General features: G+C 33.5%; 1 pseudogene; it reads right to left on the bottom strand.

Moving 5' to 3' along the window:
* Positions 1–351: 351 nt before the first annotated feature.
* Positions 352–3,837, bottom strand: LOC120152946 (annotated as a pseudogene).
* Between the last annotated feature and the right edge of the window lie 16,293 nt (positions 3,838–20,130).

The raw sequence follows: 20,130 nt of genomic DNA, 5'->3' as shown, positions 1-20,130 counted from the left end.
TTTCATATAAATGATATAATATATGGTTTAGCTTTACATTACACCAAGTGTTCCTTAGTTTTTAGTCTTTAAACATATTTTTTAACAAAAATTCATGGACTACATTGAAATTTTCTAACTCCTTAAAAGAGTATATATGTAAAGTTGTAACCCAGAATTCGAAATACAAATTATAATACTGTTAAAATCAAACACCAAAAATAAGCGCAACGAAAATACTAAAAGGAAATTAACATTTTCAGTGTTAAATAACTTCTCATTGGCAATTCATCTTATAGGAAGAAGTTAACAAAGCTTGATATATATTTGAAATATTTCTCAGTAGATTCATTTGTGTAAAGAGATGCTGTCATCTCCTCCATTCTTTGATAAAATCTCATTCCCTTTACGAAAAATAACTTTATTACCCCAAATGTAGCATCCATTTTTGTTTGATTTTGAAAGCAACAGCAGACGGCAAGTGAGCATCCCGAATCTCTCGAAAAATAATCTGCTTCATTTTCTTGATTCTTTAAGCATTAATGGCTGCCTGAATTTGTTCCAAGGTCTTCCCTTTTGTTTCAGGTACCAAAGTGACCACGAACAGTATAGCCACCGCATTGATTGCAGCATAAAGAATGAAGGTACCTGCAATAAGAATCCACAAGAGTTGCTGGTAAAGTCACATTTTTTTTACTTAAGCTGGCAAAGTTTTCACTTTATTTACCATAGGAGCTCCAGCTCATAAGCAAGTTGAAAGTGTAAGAAACTGCCCATGCACCGAAGCAGTTCACCAGCGTTGCAAGGCTTCCGGCCACTCCTTTGATATTTATAGGGAATATCTGTAACCAAATGCCATGGTTAGAGGAGTTGAAGGATTAGTACGTGGATTAGAATAATGTTAAAATCCTGCAGGCATTTCTTTTTCGGTTACCTCTGACATTATAACCCAAGGAACTGCACCTATCCCAGCTGAAAAGGCACTTATGTATATCTGATGTCAACTAAGATTCATGTCAGAAATAACAATAAAAGAAATAGCAAGCCATAGTTTGACAATGAACAGACCGAATGATCATATGATTCGATTAAGTTACCAATATGCCTGTTACAGCAAGAATAGGAACTGGATTGAGTGCTAAATTATGATCCTGGTCAGAAAAGATAAATCGAAATGTCAGTAATTATGACAACAGAGGGAAGTATATATAGTTAGAGATAATAGTTTGATGTTTTAACCTTAAGATAGAATGAAATCCCAGATAGTATACAGCCGAGAACCAATCCTGTTTAAGAAACCTAGAATGAAAGAAACATTTGAGATTCATCCTCTATCCATGAAAGCAAAAGCAAATTGGCTCAGCAATTTGAAGGATCTGGCAACTGTTAAATTTTCTTGTACTTACCAGTAATAGAGTCTTTCTTCCTGATCTATCGATCACGGTCGTGTTAAGGCCGGTGATGACAACCTGCAGAAACGATTGTTTTACGTTATTGTTTGCGAGGAAGAAGTGCATGGCTTTCAAGGGAAGGGAGAGATGAAACCTAAAGAATAGCATAAGTTATTGTTCCAACAGTGGCAGAAGATCCTGAGACATTTCAAGTACAAAAAAAGCAGCAATGTTAATAATAGACAAGACTCTTAAATGTGTCGGGCTGCAAAGGTTTCGTTACCCGCCGACTCGAAAATATTGCTAGTATAAAAGCAGATACCATTGATCCCTCCGAATTGTTGAAAGACCATTAATCCAACACCTGTCTGTTCAAAGATAAATACTTGGTAAAGGAACATTAAAGAAGACGTAAGATTCAAATGCTATGATTGCTAATTGTTTAGAAATAGTGATGGTTACAATGACTGAGCGTAAGTATCGTCGCTGAAACAAATCGAGCATTTTGGCTTTCGGAAGCCTTTCAAGTCTCTATATAGTCCTGTCAAGCAATAGAATAAGTTAGAACATTTCCTCTATAATGCTCCAAGTCTATCTCAATTTCTCTCTTGGTTAGGATGATAGGTTTAGATTAAGAACCCGAATATCAGCGGCCTCCTTTGATATATCGGCATCCTTGCCACGAAGATCTTGTAGTGCAGCTTCGAATTCTTTTTCTCTTCCAATCTTTGCCTACATAATATCTAAGGTTTTAATCCAACTCCTCTTCAGGGTTAAAAGAACCAAGAATTCCAATTCCATCGTCTTTTCAGTGTCGATTTCTTACCAGCCATCTGGGAGACTCTGGGATGAAAAAGATTCCAAAGAGCAGAATTGCACAAGGAATAAGTCCTGCAAATCACTCTACTTGTGAGTCTCAGCTTGTGTTGTGCAGCTTTACAAGAACATTCAAACTTAAGCATGGCTTTGGAATAAGAATTTCGGCTTAGCACTTTTACCTGTTAGTGCTAAAGTCCTCCATTTTAGAACTGTCCCTATTATAAGGCAACGGATACTCCGGAACAGATCATAAGCTGTAAAATACGATTAGAAATAATCAGGCAAAACCGAGTGCATATGTATTTCGTTGATTTTAATCATTGTTACGCATTTCTATTGCACATTCACAAATTCAGTAAGTGGTGATGGTACTGAGTGCTGCACTTGGCAACCTGATTTACTGTCGTTAGAGCTCCTCGAAGATTCTTGGGTGCGATTTCAGCAATAAATACTGGTACCTTGTCATACATTCAACGATTCGGCATCATGGTCATTAGGAAGAGGTAGTTGTACAAGTACCATTTATAAGAAGCAGTTCATAAGTGGAACTCACCACATATGAGAAGACTCCCATTCCATATCCTGTTGCCAGTCTACCAATGTCCAAAACCAAAGCTCCCTTTTGTGTTCAATCAAGAGAGTAAAAAGGATTATTAAGTCACAGTTCTGCGTAATTGTCTCTGGTTAATCTGCAGCTTAAGCAATGGCAAATTTATAGGTGGGAAACTGAAAACCTGAGCGAAGTATATAGCAAGCCACCCTCCAAGACAAAAGCCAGCAGCTGTTCTCTTTGCCTGCACAATTTACATGTTTAGTATTGAAATTGATGTTACTTCAGGGTTATCTATACATATTGATCGATGATTTCTCGGCTTACCCCTTTCCGACCGAGGAAATCAGCTATCGTTCCACTTGTGATCGCACCAATCATTGCACCAAAAGTAAATTTAGAACCAAAAACAGTACCGTATATTCAAAGATTAACTGCATCAGTGTGAAGTTGCTTCTGTTAGTGAGAAATGAACATACCAATTGTGTCAATGAGAATACTAGCTTTAGCTTTAGCTAATATTGTAAGCATCAAGAACATGTTTGAAATTACAGGGCGATACATGTGGATAACATTCGATATAAATCTTTATATCGAATTCGAATACCTCTGCTAGAGTCAGAGAAAGATCATTCCTGATGGCAGCCTGGGTGGGTGACGAGTACCCTGCCTGGAAATGACTTGAACTTTAGGATTATAACTCGTAGAAGAAATATTACAAGCAAATTGAGGTCATCATATGGGACTTACACATGATCCAAACTCAAACGAACCGCACACTGCAACAAAGGTGCTGAAGTAAACCTTCCATAGACTCGCGATGGTGCTCATTCGATCCGAATATTCGTCTTCCTTATCGGCCATATCGTTATCTTCTCGCAAGAGAGGTATACTCACCTCTTCACCAACACCATGGCTACCTCTCTCGACATCCTCTTTGATGGCCATGGTCTCCTTTAGCTCTGTAATTAACTTTTGTGTAGACTGATGCAAATGGAAAAGAGAAGAAGCTCGAAGTAATATATGTTCCAAGTTGAAGAAGATAATGGAAAGGAAAAAAAAGGTAACACAGCGAACCTTTCAATTTTCACAAGGGAAATTGGAAAGAATTCCCTGTTCTTGCCAAATTTACCACGTTGTTTCTCTAATGTATTGAAAGCCAGATTCGGGCATATACTGTTGCTAGTTGTTTTCTTTAATGCTTTTATCACGATTGCCACATAACATGTGTTATTTCGATCATTGCAGATATTAACCATTATATAACATTCGTTATTCTAATAATATATTGTTATTTAAATCTCAATCAGCGGCTACGTTACATCACCAGTTAAAATGTACATACAAGTGGACAAAGCTTCGTTGGTATGCATACAAGATTCGTTTTACTGTTTATGTTGGAGATTCAATTTACCACCAGTCCCATCAAAAACTATCCTTGTTGACTTTTAAAAAATCAAATCTTTTAAATTTTAACTTTAATTATTTTAAATAATTAAATTTTATAAAATATATATTTAAAAATTACTTGATTAAATTTTTTAAAATATATTTTTATTAATGATCAATTTTAAATAATAATTAGTCAAATTTTAAAAGAATACAAAAAATTAATAATGAACAGTTTTTATAAGATAGAAGAAATAATTTATTTCAATAATATATTCTCTAGAATTCTAAAAACACGATGAAAAACACATGTTACCATTAAAATTACTGATTACTGACAATGACTAGCCGCCATTAGAGATCCATGGCAGCTCAGTTTAATCCTACAGACAATATGCTATTTATAGCATGTTCTGCAATCTTTTATTACCACTTAGACCTACCACGACAGAAATGCTTTCAGCCTTGAAGTAGCTTGTTCTTATTTTTCTGGGTAACTACTAGTTTAGTATCTAAACTGTCGGTTTTAGTCCGTTTTAGTACTTAAACTTTCAATTTTTTAAAATCATACCTAATGTTTAGTATATGAACTATCAGTTTTGATCCATTTTAATATCTAAACTTTCAAAAAAAATTTCAAAATTTAACGTTAAGTTTTGAACGAGTATTAAAACGAAACTTTAGGTATAATTTTGAAAAAAATTAAAAGTTTAGTACTAAAATAGACCAAAACTGATAATTTAGATACTAAATGCTTAATTTACCTTTGTTTTTAGTAATTTTTTTTGTTCGTCATTACAATCTCTCTCTCTCTCTCACTAATTTTTTTACTTGCATGACTTAGTGGGGCAAAAACCCTAAATTGAAAATTGAACAATAGAAGTTACATTCTTTTAGATATCCTTATGTTTTTGTTCGTCATTACAATCTCTCTCTCTCTAATTTTTTTACTTGCATGACTAGTGGGGCAAAAACCCTAAATTGAAAATTGAACAATAGAAGTTACATTCTTTTAGGTAAAATGGTATGTGAAGTTCATGTACTTTTAGAAAAAAAATAATATGACCTTCGTATTATTTTTTCTTACAACGTAACCATTCAATTAAAAAAAATTCAATGTGGTCCTTTAACTAACATTTCCCATAATTGACCAACGACTTTGATAATTTCTACTAACGTGAATGCCTTTTTTAACAAGATGTGGATTTTTTTCTCTTAAATTTGTTACAAAGGGAATTCTATTTGTAGTTGTTGGTAGGGACAAAAATAATCAATTTTCGATTGCATAGGCAGTTGTTAAAGGAGAAGGAAAAGAATCATGAAAATGATTTTTGTAGAAACTTATGGTTCACTTAAAGAATCACAATGACGAAGAATTTACATTAATATTAGTCAACAACGTGTCGACAATCATTTTCGTCCGAGTTTGCATATATTATTATTATTATTATTATTATTATTATTATTATTACTATTATTTATTATTACTATTATTATTATTATTTTTGGAGGCCCAATTACAAAGCATGATCCAGACCCGATTACAACCAAACCCAGATCAACCGAAGCCCAATAACCCGATACAGGTCCAAGCCCAAGGAGCCCAAATAACAACTATGGTTTCCATCATCTTCTCTAGTAGTCGCCAACAACCATCACTGTTGGATCGGAGAGATCCAACGGCCACAAATGATCCAGATGATTCCAAAAACCCTAGGGTTTCATTACACCCTAGGGCCTATTCCGACCGCAGCCTCCAGATGGTCCAACCACCCGCTGTCACGCCACCACCGCCTTAATGAAGACTTTAGAAGGAGCATAACAGCTGCAACCTCATCAACCTATGGTGACTCACCGATAGGGTTCATCATTATGGCCGAACTCGAAGGGCTATAAAAGGCCATCACCTGCAAGCAAAAAAGAAAGGAAGAGAGCATATAGTGACGAAACACATCAAATAGAAACGAGGAAGAGGGAAGAACAATAAAGCAACACGAATACACATAGTAAAGTTCGAATAACCAGCAACCAACTGAGAAACAAAATGAATGATAGAAGGCTTACCACGGTTGTTGGAGCTCCCACGCACCACCGGAGAAGACGAAACACTGAAGGTAAACGGTTAGATCTACGAAGATTTGTTGGGTTTTAAGCAAAGAGGAGACCGGATCTAGGTTGAGGGAAAATTAGGGGAATATTTTGGGGTATTATGTAAATTCTGGCCACCGTCAACGGTGGCCGACGACGGTTGTAGGCACCGACGATCGACGACCAACGGTGGTCTGATTCTTTCTGGCGAGGGAATCCTAGAGAGGGACGAGAGCTTCTCTCTCTTAGAGAGAGAAGCAAGGAGAGAAAATGAGAGAACTTGGCCCTTTAGGGTCGGTTAGGGTCTTTTTATACCCCTCCAAAAACTACGTCTTTTTGGGGAGTGGCCTCTGGGTAAATTTACTCATGGGTAAATTGCACCTGTAGCCCCTGTACTTTGTATTCTATCATTTTGGTCACCAAAAGCAGCCCTTTAGGGTCGGTTAGGGTCTTTTTATACCCCTCCAAAAACTACGTCTTTTTGGGGAGTGGCCTCTGGGTAAATTCACTCAGGGGTAAATTGCACCTGTAGCCCCTGTACTTTGTATTCTATCATTTTGGTCACCAAAAGCAGATTTCTACGCATTTAAATTTTGTCTTCGAATTTTATTTATTTTCATTATAGTCACTGCCTGTATATATATATTTAGGTTAAATATCCATTTTAGTCCCTTTAAATATTAATAATTTATATTTTAACCAGTTTAATTATTTATGGTTTCAATTACACTGTTAATACTTTAATTTTATAACATTTTAAATTAGGCCCATTATTTTTGTTATTTTACAATTTAAGCACCAAACTTAATATCTTTAATTTTTAATATTATTATTGTTTTATTTATACTTTTAGTATCTAAAATATGTAATATTTGCAGTAGTAACCTAGTATTTTGATATTTTCATATTTTAATCATTAAAATTATTATTTGTAATATGGTTATTTTATTTTATACGATAAGTCATAAAAAATATTTCCTTAACTTAATAGGAATATATTTTTAAAATGATTATCGGTATAAAATAATATTCCAAATGCTTTTTATGGGATCATAAATCAAAATTAAATACAAATTTATTAATTTATTGCAAAGAAAATTATCATATAAACAAAGGTACCAATTTTGGGCGTTGTGGGGTGCTGATCCTTCCCCACACGTAACCAACTCCCGAACTCATTCTCTGGTAAATAGACCCTCATTGTGTTATTTTAATATTATTCTCAGAAATTTTATTAAAATATCATAACATTTTGGTGACCAATCACACCTCATTAAATGATTGGTGTCGACTCTACAAATTTGTGTTATATCTTATGCCAGAAGATAAACACTTATATTTCTCGAGACAGTTACACTTATGTGTACAATTTTTGTTTGTCTTTTTCACCGGGCAAATAAACGTCTCGACAGCTTGTGACTCCGCTGGGGACATTTTTTTAAAGAGAGTCAAGCCACCAGTTTATTAATTAATTATCTCTGCAATAAAATTAAATTTGTTTTAATTTAGTTTTTTTCCTTGATTATTTTAATAACCATTTTCTGTGTAAATGGTTGTACTAACTGGTTTGCTATTGTTTTTAGATTTAATTATGTGTTTTTATGTTTAAAGATTATTTTTATATTTGTGTGTTGTATATTATTTGTTTATTTCTTTTTATGTTTTTCCTCACATACTGAGCACTGCATTCATGACATAAGCTAAAACCCCGCTCTTATCCTATTTAGCTTGAGTGAGAAATTACTCCCTCGTGTGATTTTCACCTCCGTATGGGATAGAGGACCATTCATTGAGCTCACACCTTATGTTCCTCGTGTGGTTTTCACCTCCGTACGGACATAAGGAAATTTGTTCCTTCAAATTGAACTCAATCCAAAAGTCTGTAATGGACAAGGATTGAGGGCTTGGCAGTCCAAGGGGCACCAACAAAGGATAATTCGTTGACACTTTTTACCTTAGAGCCAGAACCCAACATATAATAAACCTAGAACTTGAGTCTAGGTGGAGCCTAACACATATGAGTCTCGTAAGGTTAACACACAAGGAAAAGCATGTTGAGTCTTTTAATTTATGTATTATTATTTTATTTTCTAAATAAATGTATGCGAACTAGAGATCATGCAGTTAGGTTTATTTTCCAAACAAAGCATGGAACTAGAAAACATGAGGTTATGATGTATATATAGACACCATTATGGATATAATCTTTTTCTTTCCATTAATTGGTACTAACCATTTTATTTTTTCTATTTTGTAAATACATTATATGTTACCTTACCTTGTTTACATTGATTTCTTTGTTTTCACTGCATAATCATGACATGATTAAAAGGTGTTGATTCGAGAGTGGTCATCAAATTAAAGATTTTTATTATGGACAAAGGGTTTCATGATCAAGTAAACTATAACACAGCTAGGGAATGTCATTATAAGGGAATGTCATTAAAAGGGAATTACGAGAATAGAAGAAAGCAATGTACCCGAAGATCGTATGTCCGTTGAAGAGCAAAAAGAAATACGGGGTATAAAGGTGCAAATGTCCAAGATGATAGATACAATATCTATTTTGACTAATGGAAAAGAGACTCCTGCACAAAAGGAGAGAGAGCTCAATGAACATAATCTTGCAATCTCAGATATGCAAGGGACTTTTAATCCTAACCAATTTGAGAAATTCTGCACAGTTATCATTCGTACAAACAGGTTGTCAGGAGACCTTAAAGAAATAGTGACAACTGTAAAAGTTTCAAGAGATGAGAAGAAATCATGTAATCAGAACTCATCGTTGTTTAAGATTCATTTCCCTACTTTAAAAACTCAGGATCAATCCAAGACGAAAGAAGGTTCTCATTTTAATAATATCCCTATATTATATAAGGAGCTGTATGAGCAACTACTAGAAGTGAGAGAAGTGGCTCCGCAATATGTGAAACCTTGGCAACATCCTTATCCAAATTGGTATGATGTTAATGTTCGTTGTGAATATCATGCTGGAATTTAAGGACATTCCATTGAGAACTGCACTGCTTTCAAACATCGAGTCAAACTTCTCTTGGAGTATGGAATTTTAGAGTATGAAGTAAAAGATCGACCTAGTTTGGTCACTGATTATCCAAGCAGGTTGATACCAATATTCAAAGGTAAGAGTACAGTGGTGAATCTTTCAAACATCGAGTCAAACTTCTCTTGGAGTATGGAATTTTAGAGTATGAAGTAAAAGATCGACCTAGTTTGGTCACTGATTATCCAAGCAGGTTGATACCAAAGATATTCAAAGGTAAGAGTATCAGTGGATGAATCTAGAAGAAAGAAGATTTGCTGAAGAATGAGGCTCAAATATGTCATTAGAAAACTGAAAATGATAAACTGAGTGCAGAAATGGAAACCATACTTGAGGATATCCAAAGGATCAGTCAAGCTTTTCAAAAGGCTGGTTTAGGAAATACCTTGGAAGAGTGGATAACAGGGGTCACTAAACTGAAAAGGAATTGCAAGACACATGAAAATCGAGCCAAGAAGTTTTCTCATGATTTACGGATTGAAGAAGAAATGCACAATACATCTGTCATCAAGTTGGAAAGATGTCAAGTCGAAAATAAAATGTTGAATAAGGTTATAATCAACATGGAAGATTCATATTATATTCATCAGTGTGTAATTGAAGCTGAACTAGACGCTAAAGCCAGAAATAAGAAATTGATGACGCTTTTTTTATCCTGTACAAGAACTTATTGACCACAAAGATTCCCTTACAAGGAAAAATGAACAATATTGTCTATAAATTCAAGCATTGACATGTAAGATGAAAGAAAAAGATAATGTCATAAAGGAAGTTGCTGTCCAGGTGAGTAATGTGGCTCATAAAATGATTGATTTAGCTGGTTTTACGCAATAGTTAAAACAGATTGACAACTCTACACTTGAGAATGAGTGGAAATTAATTTGTCTTTTGAGGGGAATAGAGAAATTGGGAGTTAAAGCTATCCCTTATATGTAAAGTTTGTTTGATGTATCGAAACTTTTCTGTTCAATAAAAGTTGTTTTAAGATAATCACTCTCGAATGATACCTTTTTGCATACATACATTTACATTGCACAATTTGCATTCTCGTTTTTACATTTTTGCATTTACATCACATTTATTTATTTAAGTATTGCTACATATATGTAAATAATTCATGAAAGGTTTTATAACAGTAAAACTGAGATAATTCATTCATATTACCGTGTCATCATCATGAAAATAATGAGGCAATTTCATGAGGGGTCACAAAATTAGCTGCAAGAACAATTTGATGGGTTACATCAAGATATGAGTAATGAAACATTGGGGCCGAGTCATATGGTCCAAGTAATGGAAACTAAGACTGCTGATGAAGAAGAGATGACCGCTAAAAAGCAACAATGCTATCAGGTTAATACATCAAGAATGAAAATATACCCTGGGGCATCCCACTTGAACCTAAAGAATTAGAAGCAAGAGAACCCAGTTTGGTTCCAGATTTGGTTATCCCTCATAGATTCAGGATGCCTGATTTTGAGAAATATGATGAAACCAGTTGTCCACTAATCCACCTGAGAATGTTTTACAGAAAAATGAAAGGGTGCCTAAATTTTGATGATTTGTTAATTCACTCTTTCCATGATAGTCTCATTAGACCAGCAGTAGTATGGTATATTCATTTGAACATAACAAATCAAGAGATAGGTTGATTTTGTTGATGCATTTTTTGGACAATATCAATATGTTAAAATCTTAGCTCCCAAACGTAAGGATCTTCAAGAAATAAGGATGAAAGCCAATGAAAGATTTAAAGATTATGCCTTAAGATGGAGAGGAGTTGCAGCACAAGTTCAACCTCCCATGATAGAAGAAGATATATCATATATGTTTCACGATTCCCTTCCAACTCTTTTTTATGAGTTAATGCTCGCAAATTCGACAAATGAATTTAAAAACCTTATGACAAGTGGAAAATTGATTAAAAATGCAATTAACGAAGGAAACTTAAAAGTCAAATCCAAAAGCCCACATGATCAAAAAGCGAAAGCTGATGATATGAATGAATGTCACATCCAGATTGCCTGTAACGACAAAAAAAATAAGCAATTAGTGGTTCAGACCAACCAAAGAAAATCCCACGATCAAGAAATACGTTGGAGGTTTTCTAAATTTCTATCTCAAATCTATACCCTTATTTGATTAATAATCAATATGTCACATCAAGGCCAATGAAAGTGCCACCAAACCCTTTTGCTCATAGCTATGATAAAGATAGTGTTTGTGATTTCCACTTAGGGGTATCTGGGCATTCTATAGGAAATTTTAGGTCACTATTAAAAGAGATAGAGATGTTTATTGACATTGGGACATTGACACAAGAATTAATGGAACAATGGATGACAAACTCAAGTAGGGCATCAAAGCATGATTAAGTCAATTGTCATCACATCAGATAAGTAATGAGGCATCTTAATCAAAGAAGAGATCATTTCATCAGTCATAGAGTGTTATCTTATCTTGTAGTATCTTGTTTTTTGTTCTTTTCTCTGTCTTTTAGGTAATAAATAAATTTGTGTTATTTTTAAGGTTATGAGCATTGAATTAATTTTGTAATCTTGCATTTCTTTGAATATCAAATGAATTAAAAACTCTTTATGATTAGAGTTATACATCTTTGACAAAGTTTTAAGATTGAAAACTGGTAAAATAAAGTCCTTGACCTTACCTCAGAAGAAATACACCTAAACACTATACTCTCTCACAAATATGAGAGAGCCTTCTCCTATTGCAAGAAATTAGAAAAAAGGCTTGGTATTTATAGATAGGAGCATAAAACATGGGGCATCTTTTGTGTAACATTGCAAGACTATCTAGATTACTCTTCTATTGATGATATTCGAGGATGAAATCTTTACAAATGGGTAAATCTAGTCTAAGACAGTTGCTTGGGAATTGAACTCTACAATGAGATTTTCTGATTTCCACCAAACTACCTAGACTAGAACATGTTATTCTTAATAAGCTTAAGAAGTTGGAGTTGTATACCAATGTTATTATTATATATGCAATAAAGTTTTCCCTCTAGAGCAATTGGTTAATAGCCCCAACTTTATGGATAAGTTTCAACTAGCCCAATGAAGGCTAATTTCAATAAAACTAAATACAGCTAGCCAAAATGGAAAAAGGTTATTAAACAAGAAGTTGTTGTAAGGAAATAAATAATACTTGTTATAGTCAACTTCACACATGTACACCCAGAAATTTCATTGTTAGACCGATATTTTCGCACTGCTTTGGTTAGATGAAAGATTTCAGAGAATCGAAATAGAGGTATTCTAGAAAGACTAGTAATTGGTTATGTTAGTTACGTCTTTTTGTCCACATCCAGTTAAAATACCAAGTCAAGAAAGTGAGGTATGTGACAATGTTCACAAAGAGTGAGAGAGGAGTGACATCTTCAATAAGATGTAACCATAGAAAATAGGAAAGCCAACCTAAAACTAATCCCTCAATTTTGCTACTTGTCAAGGAACTATAACTCTAAAACATTAAAGAGCTTTTGATTCTTTTGATATTCTTTAAACTCATGATTTGATTCTATTGTAAACCTGTAAGGGTCAATATTTTACAAAATTCTTTCATTATTTGATAAAAAAGGAGGAAAAACATTTTCAAACAGAAAAGTCTCAAATAAGGAAAGTTTGTGAAGGAAGTTGATGCCTAATTATACATCTATTGAAGAAAAAAGAATGAGCGATACCAGAATTATGAAGCATTTCACATTCTTGAAAGCAAGTGGTCCAAGAGATAAAAAGTCTGGAGAATTGAACTTGTAATACTCTCTTATGACATTATCAACAGCTCATCAAGAAGAATTACCCTATTCAAATTGGGACATATCCCAGTGCATAGCAAAAGGCAAGAATACGACCGGTCAATAAGAAGATGATACATATTTTCAGAAAAATCATTGATTTGAACAAATATTTCTAATAAGATAGAAGGTATGAAGAATGAAAATGGTGAAACAATGACAATTGTATTATTCTGGTAATTTCACATACATTTAAGCTGACAAGCCAAAGCGTCCTACTTGTATTCCCATTAAGCTTTGTTCTTAAGTGTCCTTGTAATGTCATATAAAATCTCTGAACACTATTCAAAGAATTTCCTTGGTTGAGAAATCTAGGCAGAAGCCATAGGAAATGATGAATATGTTGTTAAATGTTTTACGAACCAGTAATTATGGTGCTAAACCAATGTTGTGATCATATGGTTTTCATTTGTTGACTCAAGATGAGGATTGTATTCCAAAACCCCAAGGTTGAAGTGTGAAATAATGAAAATTTCTTTCCAAAAATGGACGCTGAAATTTTAACAACAAACTAGTGGAGCCAACTAAGGTTGAACAATAGGTTGTTGTTAAATATCTCTATATGATATGATCTGAATAACCTTGTTCGAGATATGATTAGATGTGGAGACATTAAAAGAATTAGGATAAATCCTACTTATGATGTATTTCAAAAGTGAAATCAGAACAGACGTTGCTCTCCTGATTAATCTCTGCAGAGTTTAAACATAGTTACATCTACATTCTTCAAAGATGATATATTCTCTTTTCAAAGATGAAAGTTTTATCGGATTGCTACACAAGTTCAGGTGAAGAAAGCTGGTCTTATCAAGGACAAAATGGGGCAACAAGGTCATAATTCTGAGTGTGGCAATAGCTCCATAAATGAAACATTTATTCTGAGACTTTAATGTAAATTAAGGCAAAGATGACACAAAGATACAAGTTGATCAGATGATTCTTCAGAAATACAAGTTTGATAGCATAAGTTATTACAATTGAAGTAAACCCGGGAAAGGAATGATCAAGAAGAAGATCAAATTCACCACTTTGGAGACAAATGAAGATTGAATCGATATTTTTTGCATTCATAAAAACATTATTTGCATAAAAGAAATGCATTACATTGATACATTTGATTGCATTTGCATAAATACATTTTTACATGAAGATGCAGGAACAAAATACCTTACGAATATAAGGTAAAATTCAAATCACAAATGCAGGAATCATGTTAGGAGAGGCAAACATCTGAAGAATAGTGTAACATCCTCAATACCGGGTTAGTGACCAAATTGAAATATTTTAGAATTTATTGGTCAAAGTAAAATAGTTAAATAGTTCAATGATTTATTTGGAAATATTTCCTGAAAGTTATTAGTAATTATCAAAGGAATTAAAGGGTATTATGTCTTTTTATCTAAAAGATAAAAATCTATTTATTAAGAGATAAGCATGTGGAGAGAGAGATATATGGAAAACTCTTCTCCATTATTCTTCTTCCTCCCGTGAAGGCTCCAAGGCAAAGGTGAGTTTTCTGGTTAATCAATTATTTGTTGATTTTATGAGTTAGTTTTGATCATTAGATGATAACTTAAGGAAAGCTTAAGTTATCTTAAAATCAAAAGATGATGAAGTTATGAAAGATTAAAGAGAAGGAGTTTCTAAATGAATTTCTGGAAAAGAGTTGATAAGTTGAATTTGAAGTTAAATTTGACTTGTCATCAGTTTAATTAAGAGATATGAAGGTATAGAATTGAAATTATAACATATTGAAAATTGGGTATGATTTTTGAAATTCATAAAGAGGAGAGGATTTTGAGGTTTAAGATGAGATAAATAGATATAAATGAGTTTAAGCATGTATATGTAAGTTAAGAATATGAAAGAGGATGAAAATATGAAGTATTCAAGTTGAATTGAGTAATTTTCGTGCTTAAAATGTGATTTCTGGGATTGAACGAAAAATTTCAGATTATGCAGGGGGTACAGATACCCCTTGGGGGGTATCAATTCCCCCTAAAGGAAAAATGGAATTTTGGTTCATTAAACTAACTTAAGTTATTAACATCCAGTTTAAGGTTTAGGCTTCTGATAATTGTTTTGAAAATTATATTTATGTAGATAAAGAGCTTAAACGAGTTCCAGAACAATCAAAGAATTAGGATCGAATCAAAGCAAGGCTAAGGTGAGTGCAATTTATTTTGTACTTAGGTTCTTGAACAAACATTGGCTTGCGATGAGCCAATGATAGAGTTACTGTGGTAAAAAGTAAATTTTAAAATGTTATGTGATTATTATGTGTGTATTAGTATATAGAAATAGATATATATTCTTATATGTTACATGTTTTACATGTTTACGTGAAAATGCACTAGTGTTATATGTGATGTATTGGAAACATATGAGAATAAGAGACGATATGATTTGTATGATGTATGAATTCATGAGTAAAGGTATATATGAATATAATTTGTATGCATTATATGTCATGTGAACATAAGAGGATAGAGCATGTTATATGATATGAGATTAAGTGATGAAACATAGGTGATGCTATAAGAATAAGACATAAATAAAATGATATATATGTTTATGTGAATCCATGCAAAGTGATACGAGCTATGTGACATATGAATATGAATTCATATGAAAAGTGACATGAATTACATGAAAGTAAACTACGTGATTATATACACATGTATTATGTGATCATAAGAGCAATGATATGAGTACACGAATATATGAAGCAAAAGAAAAATGCTCATGTTATATGATACGAGAGCTATAGGTATAGCTGGCATGCCAAGAGTCGAGGGTTATAGTGGTCATTCGGGACAATACAGTGGTACTTCGGGACAATACAGTGGTCCTTCGGGACAAATTTCATATGCCACTCAGTGGGACTTATACGAGCTATGGTGACAACATTAGTGCACAACCTCAATGTACTCACATACCTTCAGTTCTCAATAGTGTACATGGGCTAACAAAGAAATTTAATAAGTATATTGAATATGATATGTATATGTGAATGGTTCTATGGAATAGATCACAGGATTTATGTAATGGTGTATTGTTTGGTTAATGCATGATATGTTATGTACAAGGTGGTTAAATTATAGGGATTAATGATAATGAATATAAAATGTTAAACGTGTTGATAAAGATATATGTGGATGTGGGTATATGTTACAGAAATGATATATGCTTTGTATATGATATGATCGTAATAAATGTTCATACATTTGATATGAATTATATGATGTTAAGAGTATTTCTTTATGATTTCCATTATATATTTTTATGCCTCACTAAGTCATCGACTTAGCGTGTGAGTGTTCCACAAGTAGGTTTGGAAAGCGAAAAGAGAAGTAAAGAGGAACAAGAAATGTCAGTTCTCCTTACCGAAGATCAGATCAGAAATGTAGTTCGAATTATATGTATTTTGTTAGAAAGAATTTAGTTGGCATGTAATAAAAAGGATTTGTATTAGAAACGCTCTGATCGAGTTTTGGAATGTTTTAAACGTATATATGTAAATGGTAAATATATAATGATGAACATTTTAAATTTTAGGAGTTTTATACATGTTTTGCCGAGGTACTGTAGCAGTACTGTAGAAGTATTGTAGCAGTAATGTAGCAGGGGAATCAGTTCCCCTATGCAATCTGGAAAATTTTAACATTCGAGTATTGTTCATAAATACGTTTTTGCCTCAAAATTTTATAACTAACACAATTGAACAATATATGATCATATTTTCTTAATATAAGTTCAAATGTTCTGTTATTTTGCAAGAATAAAGGTTTTGAAATGTCAATGTGACATATCAGACTCGTATTCGGGTCGGATATGGGTTGGGGTGTTACAAATAGATGGATGCAATCCGCAGAGGAAGCATTATTTTTGGGGCATGTTACCTAACCTAACAATTTGTTTCGAAGAATGAGAAAACGATGTTCAAAATTTCTCATTTAATGTTCTAGAAAATGAAATTCTTGAAAAGTAAGAAAGCGATTTCCAAAGTTCTTACCTAGTTAATTATTTCCCACAAATTTGTAAATCCTTCGGGTCATCTGTAAGTTTTTAGAGCATGATATTTAAATCCTTAGGGTCTTTTGTCAGTCTTTCGAGTTAGATAATAAGTCCTTAGGGCCATCCGTCAAACCTTTGGGTAGGATGTTTACATATGATTTTCGCATGAAAATGAGAAAGCGATTTTCAAAGTTTCTCATTTAATATTCTAGAAAATGAAATTCTTGAAAAGTAAGAAAGCGATTTTCAAAGTTTCTTACCCAGTAAATTATTTCCCACAAATCCTTCGGGTCATCTGTCAGTCTTTCGAGCATGATGTTAAATCCTTAGGGTCATCTACCAATCTTTCGAGCCAGATGATAAGTTTTTAGGGCCATCCGTCAAACCTTAGGGTAGGATGTTTACATATGATTTTCGCATGAAAATGAGAAAGCGATTTTCAAAGTTTCTCATTTAATATTCTAGAAAATAAAATTCTTGAAAAGTAAGAAAGCAATTTTCAAAGTTTCTTACTCTCATTTAATGTTCTAGAAAATTAAATCCTCCGGGTGATTTGTAAAACCTCCGGGTAGGGTGTTTTTACTTTTGATTTTGTAACCCCCCATACCGATAAGGGTAACCAAATCCGATCCGGGGTGTCACATTAGGGCCACCGGAGCGACCCATTGTAAAAATAGCGGAAAATTTAAATCTTTTTATCAGAACATGTAAACTTATAAAATCATTTGTCACTATTTAAAAATAAAACATATTTCCAAACTCGTATATAAATCAAAATACAATTACATGCCCCCTAATCACATGTACCATACTCTGCAACAACGCCGGAAGAACTCCCTTACTGAAGTCGATAGATGCACTGGTACAATTCTTTTAACCTGAAAAGGTGAGTAATAGAGTGAGCTTCGAAAAGCTCAGTAATACAGAACTACCATATGATGCTGAAAAACGTGCAGATACAGATAAACATATTTTCCTTATTGGTTCAGATATTTACAGATCTTTATGTTGAGCTGAGGTCCATTGATATCGCATGTAGTAACAAATAGTATTCATTTCAGATGGAAATATTTCGGATGTCTAGGTTCAGAAGATCAGAACAGGTTTTCTAGTGTGTTCCCAAAAATCATGTAACTTTTCAGATCTTTTTTTTAAAAACATATATATATACCCCCATCCAACAAGTCCAAGTTGTGTAGGTTCCCCAGAACCATACACCCACCATCAAGTCCAGTTGGCCCTGAGCACACAGCCGAGGAACCGGTAAATAAGGCCCTGAGCACACAGCTGAGGAGCCTCCAGGTATACTTCCTCCAACATTACCCCCCAAGTAAGATATGTCCGTCCGTAAACGGATATATCAAAAATCAAAACATAAATCAGGTCAAGTATCATATCAGAAATCAGGTCAAGTAACAGATCAGAATCCAAGTCAGATATCAGATCAGAATCCATGTCAAGTATCAAATCAGAAATCAAATCGAAATCAGGTAAAATATTCATGTGAGTAGGGAACACACCAGAATTTACAGATAGTATTCAAAGATATTGGATAATCTTAACAAGTAGGGGAACACGGATCTTTAGTATACCGATAGAATATCGGAATTCAGAATCACTATTGAAAGAGTTCAATAACTGACAGAATCATCAGTTATTCAGAAAGTGACTTGAGCTGATAAGGAAGAAATGAAGGTTCAGGACATTTATATTATCTATCGATTGATCGAATTATCGGACAACTCTTAGATGAATAGTTTCCAGAACTAATGCCTGTCGATTGGTCAATTCATTGTTCTTCCAGGGTATTTACTCTTTAATACCACAATTCTTGTCCATAGACCATTTTCGGAATCATCGTTGAATAGATCTTCCAATGTCTTTATTTCATTTCCACACTTCTACAATATCATGAAATGCTGACGTACTTGATTAATTTGTTCAAACTCATTGTAATTGTACACTACGTAAACTCATCAGAGTTTCCAGACTTATCCAAGTCACTTACTAAATCCTCAGTCATTGAAGTTACCTATTTCATTTAGCAGTCATCTCTATTCCAGTTACTTCAGGATTTTCCAGAGTAATTCAAACGTTCCTGAATTTCATATACATGTTGTACTTCCAATCCATTCAATTTGGTTTTCGTGGTTGATTGTCGAACAAACGTCCAATTCTTAGTACTGAATACAATCTAAAGCTGAGTTGAATACTTCCAAATTTTATCATCGAGCCAAACTTGAGAAGATGAACACATGTTCCAGTAATATCTATGTCATTCAGGTATTGATATAGCTTTAGGGTTGATCTATTCACTTGAATTGTTTTCCATTACCTTTAAAGGTAGTCCAATACTTATCTTACTTGGATTCCTTAATTAATCCAAGACATTTACTTAATTTAGGCCATAAGGGTATTTTGGTAATTTTGATATTCAGTTTTATTCCATTCATTTCAGAGCTCGAGGATATTCAATCATTCCTGAGCTTGGTGATATTCTTGGGTCATTTCTATTACAGGGGTATTTTGGTCATTTTACAGATTCACGGTATTTCAATCTTTTCCTTCCATCCGATCTTATTATTTAATTCAATCTTATCATTTACTTCAGTCCTTTCGAACAATTCTGACAGCAGAATACCCCCGATAAATTACTCTTCCAGTATTTACTCATTATTCGAATATTTTCAGGTCAAGTGTCTTTTCAGACTTTACAAACGGAATATCATAAATTTTCCTGCACTAAGTCGGGATCTTAACAATTAAATCCGTACTTAATCGAGTTAAGTACGAATCCTCTAAGTATTTTCTCATTCAGAGTCATCTCAGACTATTCTACCTCTTAAGGGCATTTCCGTAATTTCTTAACCAGATAAGTTCGATATTAGCTCTTAACGAAAATAATATAATTTAGAGATCCTATGATTAATTGCTTTCTTGAACAATCTCTGATCTTGAAATAATTCCCTTAACACACTTCTAGTATATTGCATAAACCCTCTTGGGGTTAAAAACCGGT

Source organism: Hibiscus syriacus, unplaced genomic scaffold (genome assembly GCF_006381635.1).
Source record: "Hibiscus syriacus cultivar Baekdansim isolate YM2019G1 unplaced genomic scaffold, ASM638163v2 tig00111096_pilon, whole genome shotgun sequence".
In the NCBI taxonomy this organism is placed as follows: Eukaryota; Viridiplantae; Streptophyta; class Magnoliopsida; order Malvales; family Malvaceae; genus Hibiscus; species Hibiscus syriacus.
This window is presented reverse-complemented; position numbering and strand designations above follow the sequence as displayed.